The 23,907-nt window shown below is 45.9% G+C and overlaps 1 pseudogene; it reads right to left on the bottom strand.

The window, feature by feature from the left end:
• The window catches only part of LOC142312490 (uncharacterized), a 47,099-nt pseudogene extending 23,671 nt beyond the window's left edge, over positions 1 to 23,428 (bottom strand).
• Positions 23,429 to 23,907: the final 479 nt, after the last annotated feature.

The raw sequence follows: 23,907 nt of genomic DNA, 5'->3' as shown, positions 1-23,907 counted from the left end.
CTGTGCACGCAGGGGATGGTTGGCAAACTTTAGCCTGGGGGGCAATCATAAAGCAATGGCCATCGAGTTGCGGCAGCTCATCTGTAGCCTGCTTATGTCTGACCACAGCATTAAAGCAGCAGAGGTAACAGGCTTTAAAAATAACGGTAGTTGGTACATAGATATGGGAACAGAACAGAGCATGGTGCTTACATAGATACAGGAACAGAACCAAGCTTACTACATAGACAAGATATTTCCCAGAGGGGCATTGAAGATATAAGTCCCCTTACTGGCAGCCAGACTGGCTTGCAAAGTCTACTTAAGGAGAATAGTGTTCCCCCGTGGTCCCCACATAGCTTCTCATGAGCCGGATCAGACACCCCATACTTTGCACTGACGAGGGGCAAGCACCCCGAAACACCGTGTCTGCAAATTGTGATTCTGATCTGGCATAAATCCTAAGTCATATGCAAAGGATTGTTAAAAATCCACTTTTGACTTTTAGGATCGCTACTTCCAATAGGTGGCGCTGCGCTAGAGTTTGTCTCCTTTCCTGGAGAGACAATTTACATAGACATGAGAAATATATATATATATATATATATATATATATATATATATATATATATATATGCATAAAAGCAAATACAAATTTTACACATACACAAAAATACATATAAACAGACATATAAATATACATTGACATATTCACAAACACACATGGATTCATACAATCATATGTGGCAGTGCAGGGTGCGGTACATGCCGTCACTTTACTGAATTTAAAAGAACCAGAACTGTGAACAGAAAAAGGAACCATTGTCCCACAATCAAAAAGTGGTTGAGTAATGAAGCATATTGACGTAAATAAAAAGTCAGTTTTATTGAATAATAGGCACAATATAAAAAATGTCTATAATTTATTAATATGTACATGATTTAAATGACTTACAGTGACCACTGATAGAAAAGTAAATCAAGTTCTAAGTTGTAAAGATGTGATGTAGCCACTAGAGGGCGCCCATACAGAAGGAACAATTAATATATCACATCCGCACAAAGTAAGATAGGTCAGTGTATAATTTCAATATTAACGCCACAATGATCATGTGGGGCAGGGTTCCAGCTGCCGACAGGTCACTTCTGGCAATCACGGATGTTAATCCCTAACACCTGATGGGATACAAAAATATCTCACATACGTTCACACAGTTCCCTGAGGAAGCCCATGCGAAACCTGCGTCGGGGCTGTTTACATATGCAGGGATTTATCACTACATGGAGAAGCACTTGATGCTTGATGATCCTCGGTTCATTATTGTTGCTTTTACACCATCTCCCATATTGAAATAATACATGTTTCTGGAATATCTTACATACAAACACCCCATTCTACCTTTATGAGAAGCTGAGTTTCACCCCCTTTTTTTTTATAAAAAATTTCTTCCGTTTATCTGGATTTTTAATGTGTGTTTTTTATTCTTTTTCTTTATTTTAGTAGTAGTTCAGTGATTGTGACCTAAGGCATGGACACTGCCGTCACTTCCCATTTATTTTTCATATTCTTGAAAATGGCATTCCGCATCTTGGCCTTCCTCTTCGTCCTTTGACGTTGGGTTTTCACTTATTTATTCATTATAGGTTTCACCATTATTTTTGTCTTTTGTTTCCTTCTCCACAACCCTTTTTCCCATATATGTTTTTGATCAATGTTCATTTTTTTTACATTATTTTTCAATTATTCCCCCCTTTCTTTCTACATATATTTCTTCCACGTTTTTTTTTTACTCACTGCCTTCATAATTACATGCGTAGATCTTACATACATTCTCCACAGTACTTTATTTCATATCCACTCTCACATTAACATTTCTTATTCCCTTTCCCTCTGTTTTTTTTTTTTTGTTTTCCGAACATATGCCATATTAGATTTTAGTTTGCTCATATTTCATCACAATAAATATGGCTACTGCTGTTTGTGCATGCGTACTGGCGCTTCTGTCCTCTTGTGTCTCTAATGGCATCCTCACAGGGCAGTACAGGTCATTTGATGTCACATGAAATTTTTCCTTGACCCACGCTGTCTCTGGGATTGGCGGAAATGACGCTTTCGCAACTGGAGCCCCATCCCGCATGCGCCTGATCATTGCGGAGTTACTCCCATACACCTGATGTCACATGTCTTCACACATGCTCACACAGCCCCATGAGGAAGCCCATGAGAAACGCGCGTCGAGGCTATTGACATATGCAGGATATATCATTATGTGGGTAAGCAGTTGTTACATGATATACTGTATTATTTTGCTCAGTTCATTATTTTGGTACACCATCTCCCATGTTGAAATGGTCACACAATGACCATTCTTACTATATATTATTGGATCTGTCATCTTAATACATGAGCCTCGTGCCTTCTCTTTTTTTTGGGGGTCATTCACTCATTTTTTTTCTCATTGTACATATGATATCACTTTAGCAGACATATCACACATGCTACTGCACAGTCGTAACTACTGAACTGTAATGTGGCTGGGCCGACACAAAAACATTTAAAATCGCAGTGGCGGCCTGGTCGTTGAAGCAGCAGGCAGTGTAGTGGTCAAGTACAGCTGTTGGGGGATATATACCTCCCCAACTTAGCCAATGCGTTCGCACGCTACTGATGTTATGTGTATACCACTTATCATAAATGTATTATGCTTCCCCACCCAGGCTAGGAGCTGTGATATGGGCCGACCATGAACTGAAGCATCTCTGCATAGTCAGACACGGCAAGTGATGATGATTAGCAGCTAAAAGGTGAGAATATCTGCAGGGTCCTAAAAGGAAAGGGATAATCCCCAAAAAGAGACGATACATAGAATACCATTAACACCACAGCAGGAAGAATAGAATGTACGGGAGCAGTTTCTGTAGTCAAATGCTGCGACCTTCTACAGCCGGACACCACAGGACTGTCTGTCAACCTTGACACTTCCATGACTCTGTAGGATTTTCAATAGTATTTTGCTAGCATGAGGTCCAAGCGCAATAGTCAAATAGTTTCCACAGTCAGTAGCAGCTCCCTTCTTCGGAATAGGAATAAACATTGATCTTGTCGAGTCCTTGGCCCATTTACCAGTTGTCCATATCTGTTGACACAGGCCTGTTATAGCATCAACTGCTGCTTCAGAAGACTTTATTAGCTCTATTGGAATGTTCTCACACTTTGTTTTTTGGTAGAGGCTTTATTGCAAGAACGACTTCGTCTTAACCCTCAACTGGTGAGGTGGGATTTTTGGCACGCAATTGGTTATGTGGGACTTCCTATACCCCAGTGTTTAGAAATCTCTAATTTTTTACAGATAATGCCAAGAACACGCTTGTTTTTTTTTTCTTACACAAATTTTTATTGAAAATTAAATGCAAATGCAAATTACATCAGAATGTGAATCAACACATGTATCAAAGAACAATTGTAAATAGTCTCATTGAATATCATACCCAAAAGGATATTGAGCATGTGATAAACCATCAGGTATAACACATGTAAAACACAATCCCTATGTTATATTAATAAACCCAAGACCGTATCATAGAGAGAAAAAAAAAAGATTAAGAGAAAAATGGAAAAAGAAAGGAGACTAAGGGTGGCTTTGCACACTACGACATCGCAGGTGCGATGTTGGTGGGGTCAAATTGAAAATGACGTACTTCCGGCATCGCATGCGACATTGTAGTGTGTAAAGCCTAGATGATACGATTTACGAGCGCAAAATCGTCGTAATCGTATCATCGCTGCAGCGTCGGCGTAATCCATGATTACGCTGACGCGACGGTCCGATGTGGTTCCTCGTTCCTGCGGCAGCACACATCGCTGTGTGTGAAGCCGCAGGAGCGAGGAACATCTCCTACCGGCGTCACTGTGGCTTCCGTAGGATATGCGGAAGGAAGGAGGTGGGCAGGATGTTTATATCCTGCTGAACTGCGCCCCTCCGCCGCTATTGGTCGCCTGCCGTGTGACGTCGCTATGACGCCGCACGACCCGCCCCCTTAGGAAGGAGGCGGGGCGACGGCCAGAGCGACGGTCGCAGGGCGGGTGAGTGCGTGTGAAGCTGGTGTAGCGATAATTTTCGCTACGCCAGCTATCACACGATATCGTACCTGCGACGGGGGCGGGGACTATCGTGTGCGACATCGCAGCATCGGCTTGCGATGTCGCAACGTGCAAAGCCCGCCTAAGAGAGAGACGACAACGACAGGGGCACATAAAGACAAACAATGACAGATTAAGGGAAGGCTTGGGGGGGTGGGAGGGGATAGGAGAGCTTATGTACCTCGTACCATGCCATTTAGACCATTCCAAGGTGACCAATCTCTTTGTGATAGGTAAATCTAGATCAGGGGTGGGCAATTAATTTTCCCATGGGGCCGCATGAGAAATTGGGATTGGTTTAGAGGGCCGGACTAATATAATTAACTCAGTTCTACCCAATATACTACATCACTACACCCCCTCCATATACTACACCTGTAATAAACTACACCACTACACCCCTATATACTATACCTGTATTATACTACACTCCCTCCATATACCTGTAATATACTACACCCCCATATACACCTGTATTATACTACACCACTATATAATACACCTCCGATATACTACATCATTACACCCCTATATACTACACCTGTAATATACTACATCACTACACCCCTATATACACCTGTAATATACTACAACTCCATATAGCACACCTGTAATATACTACAACTCCATATAGCACACCTGTAATATACTACAACTCCATATAGTACACCTGTAATATACTACAACTCCATATAGTACACCTGTAATATACTACATCACTACACCCCTATATACACCTGTAATATACTACATCACTACACCCCTATATACACCTGTAATATACTACATCACTACACCCCTATATACACCTGTAATATACTACACCTCCATATAGCACACCTGTAATATACTACACCTCCATATAGCACACCTGTAATATACTACACCTCCATATAGTACACCTGTAATATACTACATCACTACACCCCTATATACACCTGTAATATACTACATCACTACACCCCATATACTACACCTGTAATATACTACATCACTACACCCCTATATACACCTGTAATATACTACATCACTACACCCCTATATACACCTGTAATATACTACATCACTACACCCCATATACTACACCTGTAATATACTACATCACTACACCCCTATATACACCTGTAATATACTACATCACTACACCCCTATATACACCTGTAATATACTACATCACTACACCCCTATATACACCTGTAATATACTACATCACTACACCCCTATATACACCTGTAATATACTACATCACTACACCCCATATACTACACCTGTAATATACTACACCTCCATATAGCACACCTGTAATATACTACATCACTACACCTCCATATAGCACACCTGTAATATACTACACCTCCATATAGCACACCTGTAATATACTACACCTCCATATAGCACACCTGTAATATACACCTCCATATAGCACACCTGTAATATACTACACCTCCATATAGTACACCTGTAATATACTACACCTCCATATAGTACACCTGTAATATACTACACCTCCATATAGCACACCTGTAATATACTACACCTCCATAGAGCACACCTGTAATATACTACACCTCCATATAGCACACCTGTAATATACTACACCTCCATATAGCACACCTGTAATATACACCTCCATATAGCACACCTGTAATATACTACACCTCCATATAGTACACCTGTAATATACTACACCTCCATATAGTACACCTGTAATATACTACACCTCCATATAGCACACCTGTAATATACTACACCTCCATAGAGCACACCTGTAATATACTACATCACTACACCTCCATATAGTACACCTGTAATATACTACACCTCCATATAGCACACCTGTAATATACTACACCTCCATATAGCACACCTGTAATATACTACACCTCCATATAGCACACCTGTAATATACTACACCTCCATATAGCACACCTGTAATATACTACACCTCCATATAGCACACCTGTAATATACACCTCCATATAGCACACCTGTAATATACTACACCTCCATATAGTACACCTGTAATATACTACACCTCCATATAGCACACCTGTAATATACTACACCTCCATAGAGCACACCTGTAATATACTACATCACTACACCTCCATATAGTACACCTGTAATATACTACACCTCCATAGAGCACACCTGTAATATACTACATCACTACACCTCCATATAGTACACCTGTAATATACTACACCTCCATATAGCACACCTGTAATATACTACACCTCCATATAGTACACCTGTAATATACTACATCACTATTATTATTTTTATTATTATTATTATTTATTTATAGAGCACCATTGATTCCATGGTGCTGTACATGAGAAGGGGGTTACATACAGAATACATATACAAGTTACAGTAGACAGACTAGTACAGAGGGAAGAGGGCCCTACCCTTGCGGGCTTACATTCTATAGGATTATGGGGAGGAGACAGTAGGTGGGGTGTAGGTGGGGTGGCAGCTCCGCACGGTGGTGGGGCGGCAGCTCCGCACGGTGGTGGGGCAGTGAGGTCATTCAAGGTTATAGGCATTTCTGAACAGATGAGTCTTTAGGTTCCCCCATATACTACACCACTATATACACCTCCATATAGCACACCTGTAATATAGTACACCTCCATATAGCACACCTGTAATATACTACACCTCCATAGAGCACACCTGTAATATACTACATCACTACACCTCCATATAGTACACCTGTAATATACTACACCTCCATATAGTACACCTGTAATATACTACACCTCCATATAGCACACCTGTAATATACTACATCACTATACCCCCATATACTACACCACTATATACACCTCCATATAGCACACCTGTAATATACTACACCTCCATATAGCACACCTGTAATATACTACATCACTATACCCCCATATACTACACCACTATATACACCTCCATATAGCACACCTGTAATATACTACACCTCCATATAGCACACCTGTAATATACTACATCACTATACCCCCATATACTACACCACTATATACACCTCCATATAGCACACCTGTAATATACTACATCACTATACCCCCATATACTACACCACTATATACACCTCCATATAGCACACCTGTAATATACTACACCTCCATATAGCACACCTGTAATATACTACATCACTATACCCCCATATACTACACCACTATATACACCTCCATATAGCACACCTGTAATATACTACACCCCCATATAGCACACCTGTAATATACTACATCACTATACCCCCATATACTACACCACTATATACACCTCCATATAGCACACCTGTAATATACTACACCCCCATATAGCACACCTGTAATATACTACATCACTATACCCCCATATACTACACCACTATATACACCTCCATATAGCACACCTGTAATATACTACACCCCCATATAGCACACCTGTAATATACTACATCACTATACCCCCATATACTACACCACTATATACACCTCCATATAGCACACCTGTAATATACTACACCTCCATATAGCACACCTGTAATATACTACATCACTATACCCCCATATACTACACCACTATATACACCTCCATATAGCACACCTGTAATATACTACACCTCCATATAGTACACCTGTAATATACTACATCACTATACCCCCATATACTACACCACTATATACACCTCCATATAGCACACCTGTAATATACTACACCTGCACCCCCATATCACACACACTACACCCCATACAGCCTGCACCCCCATATCACACACACTACACCCCCATATGTCACACACCCTGCCCACATATCTCACCCTGCCTGTACCCCAACTTACCCCTCTCAAACACTCTGCACCCTTCACATCCTTCTGTCAGCCTGCAGCCCTCATATGCACTCACCCTGCAGCCCCCTCACCCTCATGTCCCCTCTTTTCTTATTACCAGTCATGTGTCCACATCTCCTTCAGGATTCAGTCTCCTGCTTTCTGCCCGGCATCCTGTGTCCTCCCACACAGTCACATGGGCGTGACATCATCGCAGGTCCTGGAAGATGAATTATTCTGTCTGCTGTGCTGTGCTGCTCCTTCTCCTGCACTGACTGTGCGGACCTGCACAGGATCTCTCCCTACTCGGCACGCTGCAGCCCGGCTCCACTGCACCGGCTGAAGACGGGCGGGCCGGTCACAGAGAGCAGGCGGGCCGGATGTGGCCCGCGGGCCGCCCCTTGCCCAGGTCTGATCTAGATCCACCTGTGGAGATCAGGTGACTCTCGGAACATAATCAAGCTTTGCCAAACCAAATAATATCTATCCATGTATAATTGATTGTAGGAAGTGAGCCGCTCCATTCTACTCAGGGCATCCATTTCTGTCACCCAATCCTTCAGAGTAGGGGCAACAGATGATCTCCACTTTCTGGGGATAATAGCGTGAGCTGCAGTGACACAATGTTTTAAAAGACCTTGCTTAATTGTCTTGACTGAGCCAGGGATCATAGATAACAAGCATAACTGGGGGGTTTTGTGCACCTCCACTCCCGTGACCTGAGCATAGACCTCCAAAATCTTGGACAACAATTGCTGTATTGGTTGACACTCCCACCAGATATGTAGCATACTGCCTGGGGCCGCACCGCATCTCCAACACACTTCCGAGATGGAAGGGTAGATTTTGTGTAAAGTTTCTGGGCATTTGTACCATCTAGTAATTATTTTATAGTTCTGTTCCTGTGCTTTACAAGCCATCGGGAGTTTGTGTGCACAAAAGAAAGCTCTCTCCCACTGATCCCTTGGTATTACCTCTCCCAGTTTCCTTTCCCATTCTTTTTTAAACCAAGGCTCATCATCAGTCTGGTGTTGAGTAAGATTTGAATACACCTGAGATATGGTGTGTTTAGGAGTAGTGTCCTGGAGCAAAAGAGAGTCAAATTGGGTTAATTTGGCACTTGTCAGCCCCCTCATCTGAAGGGCAGCCACAAATGACTGTAGTTGAAGGTATGCAAACCAAGGTACTGATTGGTCCGGGAAGTTATCCCTTAAGTTAGAGATGGTAGGATAGTTGCGAGGGAGGAATTGCTGACTTACCAGAGGAAGAATCCATCTCTTTATCCGTGACCAAGTTGAAGTCTCCTCCTAATATTAAGAATCCTTCCAAAAAGCTTTCCAGTCTACGCAGATATCTCCGGCATGACTTAACCGGTTCTTTGTTCGGGAGATATAAGTTAGCAAAGGTATAAGTCTGACCTTCCACTGACATTTTTAAAAAACACAAACCGTCCCTGCTCATCCAGATCTATCTCTAGCACCTTTTGTTGCAAATTCTTATGCACCGCTATGCTCACCCCTTTAGATCTGGAGTCAGGGTTGGAGCTATGGTACCACTGCGTAAAGTATTTGTTTTTGACCTCTGGAAAGTGTTGACTTTTAAAATGTGTTCCTGAATAAATAACACCTGTACCCCCATCTTGTGCATGCCATATAATATTTCTGCACGTTTCTGAGGGGTATTCAAACCTTTAACATTGAGCTAGGCCACCTTAATTGCTGACATGTTGATTTTTTATTCCTCCTCACGGAAGAGACCTGTTGGGTGGGATAGGGAATGGACACTGGGAAGTAGGAAAAGGTACGCACAAGAAGTACGATAAGAAAAAAGCTGAAAAAGAAAGGTACCACAAAAAAGACTAGAATAGCAAGCCTATAAAGAGAATAGGCAAGCTCCTTGACACTATGTCAAGGAGAAGTTTTATGGAGAATCCAACCCACTTGCGTTGGGGTAGATGATCCACTACTTGTTGAAACAAGTTTAGTAAGTGGGGGTGTCTTTCAATAACCGTAAGAAACACCCATAGGGGATCCCCTACAATATCACATAACGTAATGCATAAACACACAGAAAAGGACCGGTAATGACTCCTAACCTATCTGAGACCATTATTTTATGTCTTGAATGAAACATCCTGTCAGGATGTCCAACTGGTTAAGTAAGTATCTTGGGAATAAAACAATCCCATCACTTTAATTTTCATAAAAGGAAATGCCGGGTGACCCTGGCTCCATCCCAACCCCCCTTCCCCACCACGCACCCCCCTCCGACCACCAGCTCCCAAGGGAGAGAGGAGGGCCAGAGGAGCCACCGGGAGAAGGAAAGGGAGGAAAGAGAAAAAAAAAAAAAAAAAGGGGCCCACACCCTTACCTATTGGGACGGTCCCGGCCACCCCCGCCCCTCCACCCAGCAAATAAAGCTCACAAAATCTAGCATTCTAAATCTAAAGAAAACTCATATTCACAGTTCAGATGAACGTGTAGACCGGCGGATCATTGATGATTCTTCGTTTCTTGGCCGTGACTGTTGCTGTGCTGCTCTTCTGCGGGTAGTAGGCCTCTCAGGAGGTGCCAATGGGAATGATGGCCAGTCCAGGTTTGGTATTGGCGGTAAATTAAGGCACTCTAAGAACTCTGATAAGCCACTTGGATCTTTAAAGGTCACCATACCTCTTTGATCTCTGACCTGCAGTTGAAACGGAAACCCCCAAGAATAGGGAATATTTCTCTCTTTCAGTGCCTCCAGAACCGGTCTCAGGGCTCGTGTGGTTCTAGACAGGTCTGCAAGAAACATTAGGCGGGCTCCGTCGAAATCAAATGGGCTCTTGATCCTTGCTTGTCTCATTATTTCCTCCTTTACTGTATAACAATGGATTCGGCAAATGACATCTCTAGGGTTGTTGGAGTCCTGATTACGAGGCCTTAAAGCTCGATGGGTTCTATCAATCAGCAGCTCCTCTGTGGGTTCCCTTCCGAGCAATGAATTGAAAATACCTTTAAGGGTAGAGAATAATTCCGCTGCAGGGGTTGCCTCTGGGAGTCCCTGGATCCTAATATTATTGCAGCGGTTATGGTTCTCCAAGTCTTCTACTGTACCGAAGAGGAAATGCAATTGTTCTGAGTGAAGAACAAGGGTGTCACCCTGTGTCTTCTGCTCCACCGCCAATGAGGTCGAAGTTGCTTCCAGTTGGGAGACTTGATCTGACATCTGCACCACAGAAGTTTTCAGGGCCTGTATTTCAGCTTTATAAAGAATCTCTAGTCTCCCTATGTAGCCCTCCATGTCTGCTTTAGTTGGAAAGTTCATCATTTGGGATCCGAGATCTTTAAACTCTTCAAACACTAGCGACACGTGCCTCTGGGGTCCTGCAGTTGGGATAGCGAAGGGGACCGGGGTGAGGGGTCTGCTGACGTGATCTCCGGCATTGTTGGTTTCAATAGGCAAAGACTGCCCCATATTTTGTTCTTCCCTCTGTGCAGTTACTGGGATGGTAGATTGGACTGCAGCCGCCATTTTGTGATCCGCAACTTTAAGATGGGTGTTTCCTTCTTTAAAAAAATTCTGTATGCTCTCCTGCAAGCTTGTGTTTTGGGTCTCTCCTGGGGCTGGGGATGATGCCAGTGAGGGTTTTCTACCTCTCTGCACCATGGGAAAACTAATAAATTCAGTCCACGCGTATTATGGTGTTTAGTAGAGGGGTCAGAGTAATCAGATTTTTCCACAGATCTGTGAGGAGTCAGTGTGGCGCCCTGGACTAGCCAGGTAGCCACAGACAAAACACACACACACCCCCACCCCTGGACAGTAACATTAGTCAGACACAAAACCCTTGTTGCCTCCCTCCAGGGTCTGATGTCCACACCAGGTGGGGCGGAGCCAGGCGGTTGGCCCCACCCACCGAGGAGTTCACAGGCCTGGAGGCGGGAAAGCAGTCAGTTAGAGTTTGGAGTAGATCAGTTCAGGAGGTGAAAGTGAGAGGTCACGTCCTGCGAGTGTCTGGGTTGGAGCCCAGGCACTGAGAGCAAGGTCGGCAGATGGTGGTGGCCGTCTGCAGGAGTTGGTGGAACTCCGCAGAGCTGTAAGGACCGGGGCTGGGCGGTGGCCCACCCCTACCGGACCGGGGAACGGAGTGAAGCTAAGCACACCCAGGCAGGGCCATCGGACCCTGACCAGGCTTGGAGCCGCCGACAATAGTCAAATCCGAATGTGACAGGAACCCCCGGGGTTCCCTAACAACCAATTCCCGATTGAAGGCAACCGCTCACACCGTGAGGACATACAGCCACCGCCACCGGCTAGAAGTCCAAGAGCCAGCGCCTGCGGTCAAAACGGGCTCCTCCGGTATCTATACACCGGGGAGCGGACTACCGTTGGGAAGCCATTGGAGTCAACACAGTACACAAAGGTGCAGGGAGAGACAGCCACCATCACCTGTCCGGGGAGAGACACTGCAGCCGGCTGCAGGACGCGTCCATCCAGCCGTTTGGTTCACCGGAGACTTTGTGCCTCTATTGCTGAGTGAGTACACCCGTGCCACCCGGCACCGCGCCGCTCTGTCCCTGCAACCCTGCACCTCACCGACCCTGCCTCCCCGTCACACCACCAGGCCCCGGGACCACCAACCCCTACCCACGGAGGGGGAAAACAACATCCCAGCTGCTCCCTACCATCGCTCCCGGGATCCCCGTCACCAGCAGCGGTGGTGCCCATCTTCACCACAACCCATGGGTGGCGTCACAGACTAAATCCCCAAAACAAACCACCCCCTTTTCACTCACGGGACTCGAGCGGCGCTCCTCGCCCCGGATCCGGCCCACCGCTCGAGCCACCGAGCAGCAGCAGCAGAGCCGGACCCGAGCGTTAGCGAGCGCAGCGCCCCGCTGCCCGCGACACCTTGGCATCACGAACAGGATAGAACTGATCTACTTACCAGTAGAAGTGCGCCTTGTGATCCCCGCCGGCGGCGTCCGGTTGAAAATTTTGAAGCGCCGCCATCTTTGGCACGAAGATTTCCCGCTCGAGCGTCTTCCCCGAGCAGGGAAGGCGCGAAAAGCGAAGCCCCGCCCCCAAAAAACAGAAGTGCTAAAGAGAACCAAGGGGGGGCGGGTGAAAGCCTGCTTAATGTAGTCGAGGCCATAAAAGCAGGGACGCCAGGACTCTGCAACCATTTGGTTCCTGGAACACTGCTGCGCAAGATGACCCGTCCGTCCGGCACCACTGAAACCCCAGAGCCCACGCCAGGAACAGCGGCGTGGGTGAAGGTCCGGACCGCACGAATGTGCAGCCGCCTGCAGGCCCAAGTGCAGTCTCTTGTGGAAGAATGGATGGCCGACATGGCGGCGGCCGTGCGGAGATGTGAGGTGGAGACAGAGTTAGAGGATTGGGCAGGTGACCCACGCCCCTGTGTCCCCGAGGGACCGGTCGCTGCGGCTGAGGTGCCCAGTCTGTGCCCGCTCACCCTGCTGCCTCCCCCGCTATCCGTTTCGGCTGCTGCTGCCCCGCCACTAGGCCCGCTACCCCCACCACCGGTAGCGGAGTTCCGGCCGTCCGCCCTGGAGGACCATCCTGCCAGCGATGTCCGCAGACGACCCGCACCGCTACCATGGAAGATCCAGCGGGAGGTGCCCGTCCGCGAAGAAAGGCCATCGGCACCGGAAGTGGCCGCACCCAAGACCGTCCCGGCTCCGGTAGTCCGTCCGGTCCAGAAGGAGGCGGAGGTCCAGCCGGTGAGGACCCGTTCCCAAACCCCAAACCTCGGCTGAGGCTGCGCCGGGTCGCCGCTGTGAGGCAGCACCCCAGGCCATGTCACCGCGGGACCTTCCAAAAAGGGCGCCAGTTGTGGGCAGCGTAAAGGAAGTCCCGCGGGGACCGACCACAGACGCCCCTTATTGGTACAGGGAACCGAACCCGCTGGGCCGGAAAATTGCCGAGAGAGAGCGACAAAGAGCCGAAGTGGTGGCCCGCACCATCCGCGAAAAGGACAACCTCCGCCATGCTACATTCCGGGTACAGGGGCCCGGTGTATGAAGGTCAGGTCCAGAGATTTGATCCCCATTGGGGGTACGGCTTAATTTATGAGCCAGGCCTGGAGGGCGAGATGTTCGTGGCTCGCCGAGATGTGCATGCCCATCTGACGACGGGCCACCCAGGCCGAGACCTGCTGCCAGGTGACCTCGTGTCCTACACTCGACCCTGCGGGGAGAGGGGCTGGTTTGCCCTCGATGTAAAGGTGAGGGAAGGCCGTAGTTTCCAAGCGGAGTCCCAGTCCCCTCCTCCACCTTGCCATCAGGATGTCGAGGTGGAGAAAGTCAACGAGGAGGTCGACCTAAAGTGAAGGCAGCGGTCCACTGTTGCACCCTGTTGTCCCCCGTTGGGACCCTCAGCAAGATGAACACTAATCAATCTGAAAAATCACCTGATTACCGTCCGAGAAGAGAACCGTCCCCGTTGGGACTGGAGTTGCCCTGTTGTTAAGTTCATTCCCATACCCACATGAGAAACTCCTCATGAAAATGGCCGAGAACTAGCAGGCCACCCACGAACTTGTGGGCCTGTAAATAATGTTGTGGGATGGATACCGTTGCCGCCTCCGGAGAGGCAGATTGGAGGAAGGGCCCACAGCAGAGCAGGCTGGAGCCCGGCCACCACCAGGACCGGTGGCCATCCTCCGCGGGTCAGGGGTCCCCCTTGGACGTGGGGTCCCCTGAAGTGACAGTCGGGTGCGAGTTACCGTACCCGTTCCCGCTCGGGCAGCCTGAACCTGGACTGGGGTCAAGGGGTGCTGCCCACTTCTTAGGGGCAGCATCAGGGCTAGGTTGCTTGGGTGGGAGAGCGGAAGACATCCGTCCGTCCGTCTGTCAGTATTAAAAATGTTTTATATGTGCAACGTTTAAAGTGATCAGAAGAATGCTTATGTTGATATGTTTACCGTTTGCATGTTATTTATTTTTTTACAGTTTTGAAAAATAAAACCGGTGATGGACGGGCAGCCCGCGGACGGTCTGCATTTTACCAAGGTGGAATGTGGCGCCCTGGACTAGCCAGGTAGCCACAGACAAAACACACACCCACACTCCCGGACAGTAACATTAGTCAGACACAAAACCCTTGTTGCCTCCCTCCAGGGTCTGATGTCCACACCAGGTGGGGCGGAGCCAGGCGGTTGGCCCCACCCACCGAGGAGTTCACAGGCCTGGAGGCGGGAAAGCAGTCAGTTAGAGTTTGGAGTAGATCAGTTCAGGAGGTGAAAGTGAGAGGTCACGTCCTGCGAGTGTCTGGGTTGGAGCCCAGGCACTGAGAGCAAGGTCGGCAGATGGTGGTGGCCGTCTGCAGGAGTTGGTGGAACTCTGCAGAGCTGTAAGGACCGGGGCTGGGCGGTGGCCCACCACTACCGGACCGGGGAACGGAGTGAAGCTAAGCACACCCAGGCAGGGCCATCGGACCCTGACCAGGCTTGGAGCCGCCGACAATAGTCAAATCCGAATGTGACAGGAACCCCCGGGGTTCCCTAACAACCAATTCCCGATTGAAGGCAACCGCTCACACCGTGAGGACATACAGCCACCGGCTAGAAGTCCAAGGGCCAGCGCCTGCGGTCAAAACGGGCTCCTCCGGTATCTATACACCGGGGAGCGGACTACCGTTGGGAAGCCATTGGAGTCAACACAGTACACAAAAGGTGCAGGGAGAGACAGCCACCATCACCTGTCCGGGGAGAGACACTGCAGCCGGCTGCAGGACGCGTCCATCCAGCCGTTTGGTTCACCGGAGACTTTGTGCCTCTATTGCTGAGTGAGTACACCCGTCCCATCCAGCACCGCGCCACGCTGTCCCTGCGCCTCACCGACCCTGCCTCCCCGTCACACCACCAGGCCCCGGGACCACCAACCCCTACCCACGGAGGGGGAAAACAACATCCCAGCTGCTCCCTACCATCGCTCCCGGGATCCCCGTCACCAGCAGCGGTGGTGCCCATCTTCACCACAACCCGTGGGTGGCGTCACGGACTAAATCCCCAAAACAAACCACCCCCTTTTCACTCACGGGCAAGGAGCGCCGCTCGAGTCCCCAGATCCGGCCCACCGCTCGAGCCACTGAGCAGCAGCGCTGGATCCGAGCGTTATCGAGCACAGCGCCCCGCCGCCCGCGACATCAGCTCCGATTATTATATTATCTCCGAAATAAAAAATAAAAACAGGTAAAAAAAATGTAAAAAAAATTGCTTAAAAACCCCCAGTATAAAATATACTATCTTTTTACAAAATAGACCCTTTTCAGAAAAAAAAGTAAAATAAGAAATAAAAAAACAGAGTCAGGAGGGGACCGATGATTTCATCAATTGTCTTAAAAGCATTTAATGTTAAACATTTATTTTTAAATAATTTTGTCCTCCATAGATAATTCTGGAACCTTTGAATCATTTTATTGATAGATGTTTTCATATTTATTATGTGTTTTTGTCATTTTCAGCTGCATTGATATGAAAATATACTCATTTAGAATACAGATGATGGCAGTGAAAGGGTCAGCATCTGTCTCCTTTCTGGCGTAAAATACCTTGACATCTCGGAAAATTTGGTGCAGAATATTTGGCGAAGGTGCATAGGAGTTGTAAAATGCACCGAATTTATTAAGAGATGCGCACCCTTTAATGAATTAGGTGCGTCTTACTTAGCTAGTACAGCAGTCTTCAGTAAGAATGGAGTGCAAAAACGCCAGTCTTAAAGGCAATCTGTCAGGTGATTTTGTAGTACATTACTAATGTTACCTTTAAATACTTGATTAGTGTCTTGTGCGCACTAGTCAAATGTGTGTAAATACTATTTGCATATTCACTGCTTACCTCACCCACTCCCAGAGTATTCACTGTCCCTCCTGAGACGTGGGAGGGAGTATGGGTGGGGGCAGAATTGCATATTCAGTTCAGATTTACTATCACTGAGAGGTAGGAGGGGAAGCAGGGCATCTGCAGTTTGTATTTATATATGCTTGACAAGTTACTAAAGGTACCGTCACACATAACGAGATCGCTAGCGAGATCGCTGCTGAGTCACGGTTTCTGTGACGCAGTAGCGCTCCCGTTAGCGATCTTGTTATGTGTGACATCTACCAGCGATCAGGCCCCTGCTGTGAGATCGCTAGTCGTTGCAGAATGGTCCAGGCCATTTTCTTCAAAGGCGATGTCCTGCTGGGTAGGACACATCGCTGTGTTTGACACTGTGTGACAGGGTCACAGTGACTGCTGAGATCGTTATACAGGTCGCTACTGCGACCTGTATCATTCCTGCATCGTTGGTAAGGTCTGACTGTGTGACATCTCACCAGCGACCTCCCAGCGACTTACCAGGGATCCCTATCAGGTCGCATCGTTTTCGGGATCGCTGGTAAGTTGTTGCGTGTGACACCACCTTAAGTCACACTGAATTCTATGGAGCTTACAACAAGATAACAGGATAACGCAGAGCAATAAAACTTACTGATCCTGAAAGGTAAAGCCCTATTTAAAGATAACATTAGTATTGTACCAGAATATCGCCTGACAGATTTCCTTTAAGGAAATGTCGATGCAAAACATTTTAGGATATTAAAGCCGCAAAGGACTGATGCAGTAGACTGGTTTCAAGAGTGAAGACAATCAAACTATAAGGAAAGTTTATTATATCAAAATCAAAACTAAGTGATCATATAATTTAACAAGAGCATAAAATGCTGCCCTTGTTGCATGTCCAGAAACTGGAATAAATCACTATTGGGCTATGTTCACACAGCGACTTTTAGATGTCAGTGCAGCAGATAAGTTTTCCCAGGTAAAGGCACTTCATGAAAACATAGACAGCCATTGTCCCGAAGCAGCTTAGTCATCATGCTTCCTCCATTGTTGGAATTTTTTGCTCTATACTGTCAAGAATAGAGAGTGGGCAGTTTCATAGCGGAAGCTGCCCAAAGAATGAACATGTCCCTTCTTTAAATCACTCCAGAGTTTGTTTTTCACATTGCTCTCCATTATATTCATTAGATGGAGTGTTCTTGCGGAGCTTGTTTAGGCAAATAATGGGTGGAATCTGCCTACAAAAAGTGGTAATGTACACATTAGAAGGATAGAAGGGTGGTGTTATGCTTCTCCGCCCCTCCACCTGCTTCCTCTGTTTCTTGTACAGCTCAATGATTATAAAGTGACCTGCTTCTTTTTTGAAAGTCTGTGCCACCGCTGTCGCCATGATTCCAGTGGGCAGTGCATGCGCAGTGTGATTCTGTGGGAGTTCTTTAGGTGTTTAGTAAAATGGTGCCAGATGCGGCGCATGCGCAGACTGATATTTCAGCTCAATTACCTCTTCATTAAGCCAAAATCTTAATCTGTGCATGCGTCGCATCTGTCGCTATTTTATTGAAGACTATAGAATTACAATGCGAACAGTCTTCAATAAAATGGCATCATGGCAGCGAATGTACAGATCGAAATTTTGGTCATTGAGCGGAAATCTGACACATCCGACATATTTTTATAGAAGACTTGCAAACCGCCCGCAGAATCACTGTGCATACATGTTGCCCAGTGCAAATTTCAAACAGGAGGTAAGAAACAGAGCAGTCAGGTGGAGTGGTGGAGAAAAAGCAGAAGACCATACCCTCAAGTCCAACCCCAATGCACAAGCGATGCCCAGATGACATCATCTTGCCAGTCAATGAATCCAGTGCCTCCAAAGAGTGGCGTGTTCCTCGCCTCAAATCTTACTCAAGTAAAATTTTTGGTGAATTTTTATACCCACGTGGGTACAGCTGGGTGACACTAGAGAGAATAACAAAAGTTGCAAGGTTTTTACGCAACTTCACATTGCATAAAAATGTTGTGGGTTTACAAAGCAATTTACTCCAGAATTCTGTCACGATCACATAGATGAATCGGACAAATGCCTATAGGTTATGGATTCAGTCCTTCCAGTTTTTAAAAAAATTTTACTGCCAAAAAAAAAAAAAATCAACTTTTCCAAATGGAAACTGCTTTAGGAAATGCTCTTCTTTTGGAGACGATTTGAAGTTTTTCTTCTCCCAAACACATCAGTAACCATCATTATAATGAATGAAGTTCCCTCACCTGCTGTTCTAGTTCTATAAATTTGGTTCACATGTCCAGCATTCATCCCTTAAAACCGATCCAGTAGATAAAAATCCTAGATCAGTTGCAAACTGATAAAAAAAACACCCTTCTTTGTGTATGCCCTTTGATGCCTATGAAGTTGTAGTGTGTGAGTAAAACATTTCTTATGTGAATTTTTTAATTGTCATTAAGGCATGATTTCCTATTACAACATTTTTCACTTTCTGATCATGATAATTGCCTCTTCCCTTTGTGACTTCTTTGATGTTTAATAAGATTTATTTTAGCCCTATAACATTTTTCACATTCTGAACACGAATATGGCTTCTCCCCTGTGTGGCTTCTCTGATGCATAACCAAAGCTGATTTATGGCTAAAACATTTCCCACATTCTGAACATGAAAATGGTTTTTCCCCCGTGTGAATTCTCTGATGAATAACAAGAGTTGATTTCCGCCTAAAACATTTTCCACAATCTAAACATGAATGTCGCTTTTCCCCCGAGTGATTTTTTTGATGCCTAACAAGACCTGATCTCGAATTAAAACATTTCCTACATTGTGAACATGAATTTGACTTTTCCCCTTGATGGATTCTCTGATGCTTCGAAAGATCCGATCTCCTTTTAAAAGATGTCCCACATTCTGTACATGAAAATGAAGATGGTTTCTGCTTGGTGTGAATTTGATGATGTCTAATAAGATTTGCTTTCAGGTTAAAACATTTTCCACATTCTGAACATGAATATGGCTTCTCCCCTGTGTGACGTGTTTGATGTCGAACAAGAGTTATTTTAGCACTATAACATTTCCCACATTCTGAACATGAATATGGCTTCTCTCCTGTGTGGCTTCTCTGATGTATAACACAAGTTTCTTTACGGCTAAAACATTTCCCACATTCCAAACATGAAAATGGTTTTTCCCCTGTGTGAATTCTCTGATGCATATCAAGAGTTACTTTTTGCTTAAAACATTTTCCGCAATCTATACATAAATATGGCTTTTCCCCTGTGTGAATTCTCTGATGCATAACGAGATCTGATTTATAATTAAAACATTTCCGACATTCTGAACACGACAATTGCTTTGTGCTTGTGCGACCTCTTCGTTGTTTAACACCCTTTTTGTGACTTTTACTTTGCTTAGTCTGTAATGAATCAGAATATAGGACCTGTTGATCGGATGATAGGTTTTTGCTGTGGAAGGGTGAAGGTATATCTGGGATACTGCCATGTTCTTCATACGTATCTTGTATGATACCATGATTTCCCCTATTACATTCTGAAGGTATCAGATGTCTCTTTTTGGTCCTAGTGAAGATATCTACCGAAAATAAAAAAAGTTTTATTAATGCAACTGTAATTTTATTTTGTTAAAGGGGTTGTCTCCTTACAGAAAAACCTGATCCATGGGTGCCGTTTGTGCAGTTTACTCCACAAACTGCGCATTACTCACCATGGGTGAGTGTTTGCTGCTTTCCCCGGTGTCTGATATTGGCTGCAGCGTTGATGTCTTGTAGACAGCGTGGCAAACAGACAATCAGTGAGCTCAGTGGCATGGCCTGCTTAGAGCTGCTATTTTTACTGATTGTCACCACTAAAGACGGACGTATTTTTCCTTATCTGCTTTAACCACATTTTCCAGTACCACTTGCTTCTCCTTTGTACTGCACCCCCCCCGCCCCTCTTCTTTGTATTATTGAATAGCTCAACTTTTCTGAGTTATCCACAAGCTAATCTAAGTGTAAAATTCACCATATGGTTCTGTTCAGTCTCTGCTCTGGGACAGTGCACTACCTAATTGTTTTATCTTTTGCCACCTATATAAGTATAGCTCCCAAGTGGTCTTACTTTTGCAGCTGGTTATAGCAAAGCTCAATTCTTCTGCAATCCTCCACAATGGCAGTGTAGAGCTGTGTATGTTGTCTAACACTGACAATTTGATTTGTGAAACTGAAGATGCTGTTCTACAGAAGATAATCATGTGCTATATGCATTAATAGAAGTTATGTTTGTTGCTTGCTGATGAGGGACCAGTGATGCTATATGCATCACTGGTCCTTCATCAGCAAGCAACTAACATAACTCAACAAATCTTAGCTCATCTATACAGAGCCCCATTTTCCAGCATATCTCTTATTTCAGCCCCTTGTAACCAGTCATCTCCTGCAGTATGTATTCTTTCTGTCCCCTGTATACAGCCCCCTCCTGCAGTTCAGCTTCCTCTTAGACCCCTGTAACCAGTAATCTCCTGCAGTATGTAACCTTTTTGTCCTCTGTATACAGCCCCCTCCTGCAGTTCAGCTTTCCACTTAGCCCTCTGTGTACAGCCGCATCCTGCAGTATATCTCTCAACCCTCTATGCAGAGCTCCCTTGTGATGGTGGGATATGGTGTATTGTATATCATGTTGTCTAGGTTCGTATTTACGCTTGGTTCACTGTCCATTATTTGTATTGCTTGTGTGTACATTGTATTGTCTATAGGTAATCACCCCCTGTAATGTTCCTGTCTCTTAGGGTACCTTCACACTTTAGCGATGCAGCAGCGATCCGACCAGCGATCTGACCTGGTCAGGATCGCTGCTGCATCGCTACATGGTCGCTGGTGAGCTGTCAAACAGGCAGATCTCACCAGCGACCAGTGACCAGCCTCCAGCCAGCAGCGACGTGCAAGCGACGCTGCGCTTGCACGGCGCCGGCGTCTGGAAGCTGCGGACACTGGTAACTAAGGTAAACATCGGGTATGGTTACCCGATGTTTACCTTAGTTACCAGCTCACACCGCTTAACTTAGCGTGTGCAGGGAGCAGGAGCCGGCACTGGCAGCGTGAGAGCTGCGGAGGCTGGTAACGAAGGTAAATATCGGGTAACCACCTTGGTTACCCGAGGTTTACCTTGGTTACAGATTACCGCAGGCTGTCAGACGCCGGCTCCTGCTCCCTTCACATTCAGGATTGTTGCTCTCTCGCTGTCACACACAGCGATGTGTGCTTATCAGCGGGAGAGCAACAATAAAAAAACGAACCAGGGCTGTGTGTAACGAGCAGCGATCTCACAGCAGGGGCTAGATCGCTGCTCAGTGTCACACACAGCGAGATCACTAATGAGGTCACAAAAAACGTGACTCAGCAGCGATCTCAGTAGCGATCTCGCTGTGTGTGAAGTACCCCTAAGTCTGGAGGAAGGGGGCCTGGGATCCACCTAAACTCTCTGCTTACCTGGGGGATTTGTCATTCTGGTTGAGACTTAAAAGAGAGAAGAAGCAGGACTGAACCTCTGAGGGAAAAGCCCAGGTAGAGGCATTCAGGTAGGACCCAGTTAAGAGATATGCCTTTACGCTGGCTGCTGGGCTCACAGTAGCCCATAGTAATAAAACTTTGTAAAGAAAAAATAAATCCAAATGCCAGAATTGTATGTTTTTGGGCACCAAACCTCAAAATAAAATGCAATAAAAGGCAGTTAAAAAGTTGTAATGCCATCACATAAAGCCACCTAAGTGGAAGAATTGTTTAGAAAATCATAAAACAAACAATTTATCAAATGTATCACAAAACTATATCAGACACGGAGAAGAATCTGTGACTTTTCTGCATTTAGTGGTTACTACTCACCTGGGCGGTTATCTGTAGGAATCTCCTCTTTACTCCGCTCATCACCCCTCACATATGTCTCTGTAGTATTAATATGGGGCAGATCTTCCCCCTGAAACAAATATTGTAAAAGTCACAGACAGATGGAGAAGTCCCATCTATGATCAGCTCTAATCCTGCCATCTCCACCGCTCTCATTACACAAGTATAACACATATAATACTGGAGGATAAAACAAGACTGAGCACAAGACCTTCACAGCCGTCTACACATCATAGGGAGATTTCATGGCACCTTCTCTCCATCTACCTGATGATCCTGAGGAACATCGGGATCTTCTTGTTTACAGTTCTGTGGGAGAAGAGGACGGGGACATCTCTCTGGTGTTGTCCTCTTACTGGATAGACCTGGAGGAGACACATACAGGGACTGAATTCATTCCTTACATACAGATAATCATAGGCCGTGTGTATTTAGTCCTGTCTATTACCTGGTGATGTGAGGGGCTGGGGAACCTCCATCATGACGTCCTTGTACAGATCTTTGTGTCCTTCTAAATACTCCCACTCCTCCATGGAGAAATAGACGGTGACGTCCTGACACCTTATAGGAACCTGACACATACAATGATCCCGTCACCCCCGATCCCTTCATAGCGTTACTGTATAATGTCCCAGCATTCCCAGCAGTGTCACCTCTCCAGTCAGCAGCTCAATCATCTTGTAGGTGAGTTCTAGGATCTTCTGGTCATTGATGTCCTCATGTATCGGAGGGTGAGGTGGAGGCCCCGTGATTGGGCTCAGGGGTCTTCCCCATCCCTCAGACATAGGGGCCTGACAGCGCTCACTAGAGGTCTTCTTCACTACTGTGTAATCCTGGTTATGGAGAGACACAGTAATAAATCTCACTCCAGACATTTCCAGAGTCCTCACCTCTCCAGTTCTGTCCATCTGTTATTCCCATAGATAAGAATGATGTAATGTGACGTCATCAGAATCTCTCACCTCTCCAGTAAGCCGGAAGAGGATCTCTAGGGTGATGTGTAAGATCCTCTCCGCCATCTTGTCCCTGTCCATATCCATCCTTGATGGGTCATCAGGAGAATTCTCTTATATAGAAGATCTCCACTGAGAGGATCAGATATTGTACGGACCTGAATAGGGAGAAGATGAGAAAATGGAAAATCATAAAGCATCCCATGTAAAAAATACTTACTGAAGTGGTGATTCCAGTACAAAGCAGTAATCTGATGATCTGATCCTGTATGATGCCAGAAGGAAGCTAATG

The sequence above is a fragment of the Anomaloglossus baeobatrachus genome, chromosome 5, assembly GCF_048569485.1.
Source record: "Anomaloglossus baeobatrachus isolate aAnoBae1 chromosome 5, aAnoBae1.hap1, whole genome shotgun sequence".
Lineage (NCBI taxonomy): Eukaryota > Metazoa > Chordata > Amphibia > Anura > Aromobatidae > Anomaloglossus > Anomaloglossus baeobatrachus.
The sequence above is the reverse complement of the archived record's forward strand: the minus strand, read 5'-3'. Positions and strand labels throughout refer to the sequence as shown.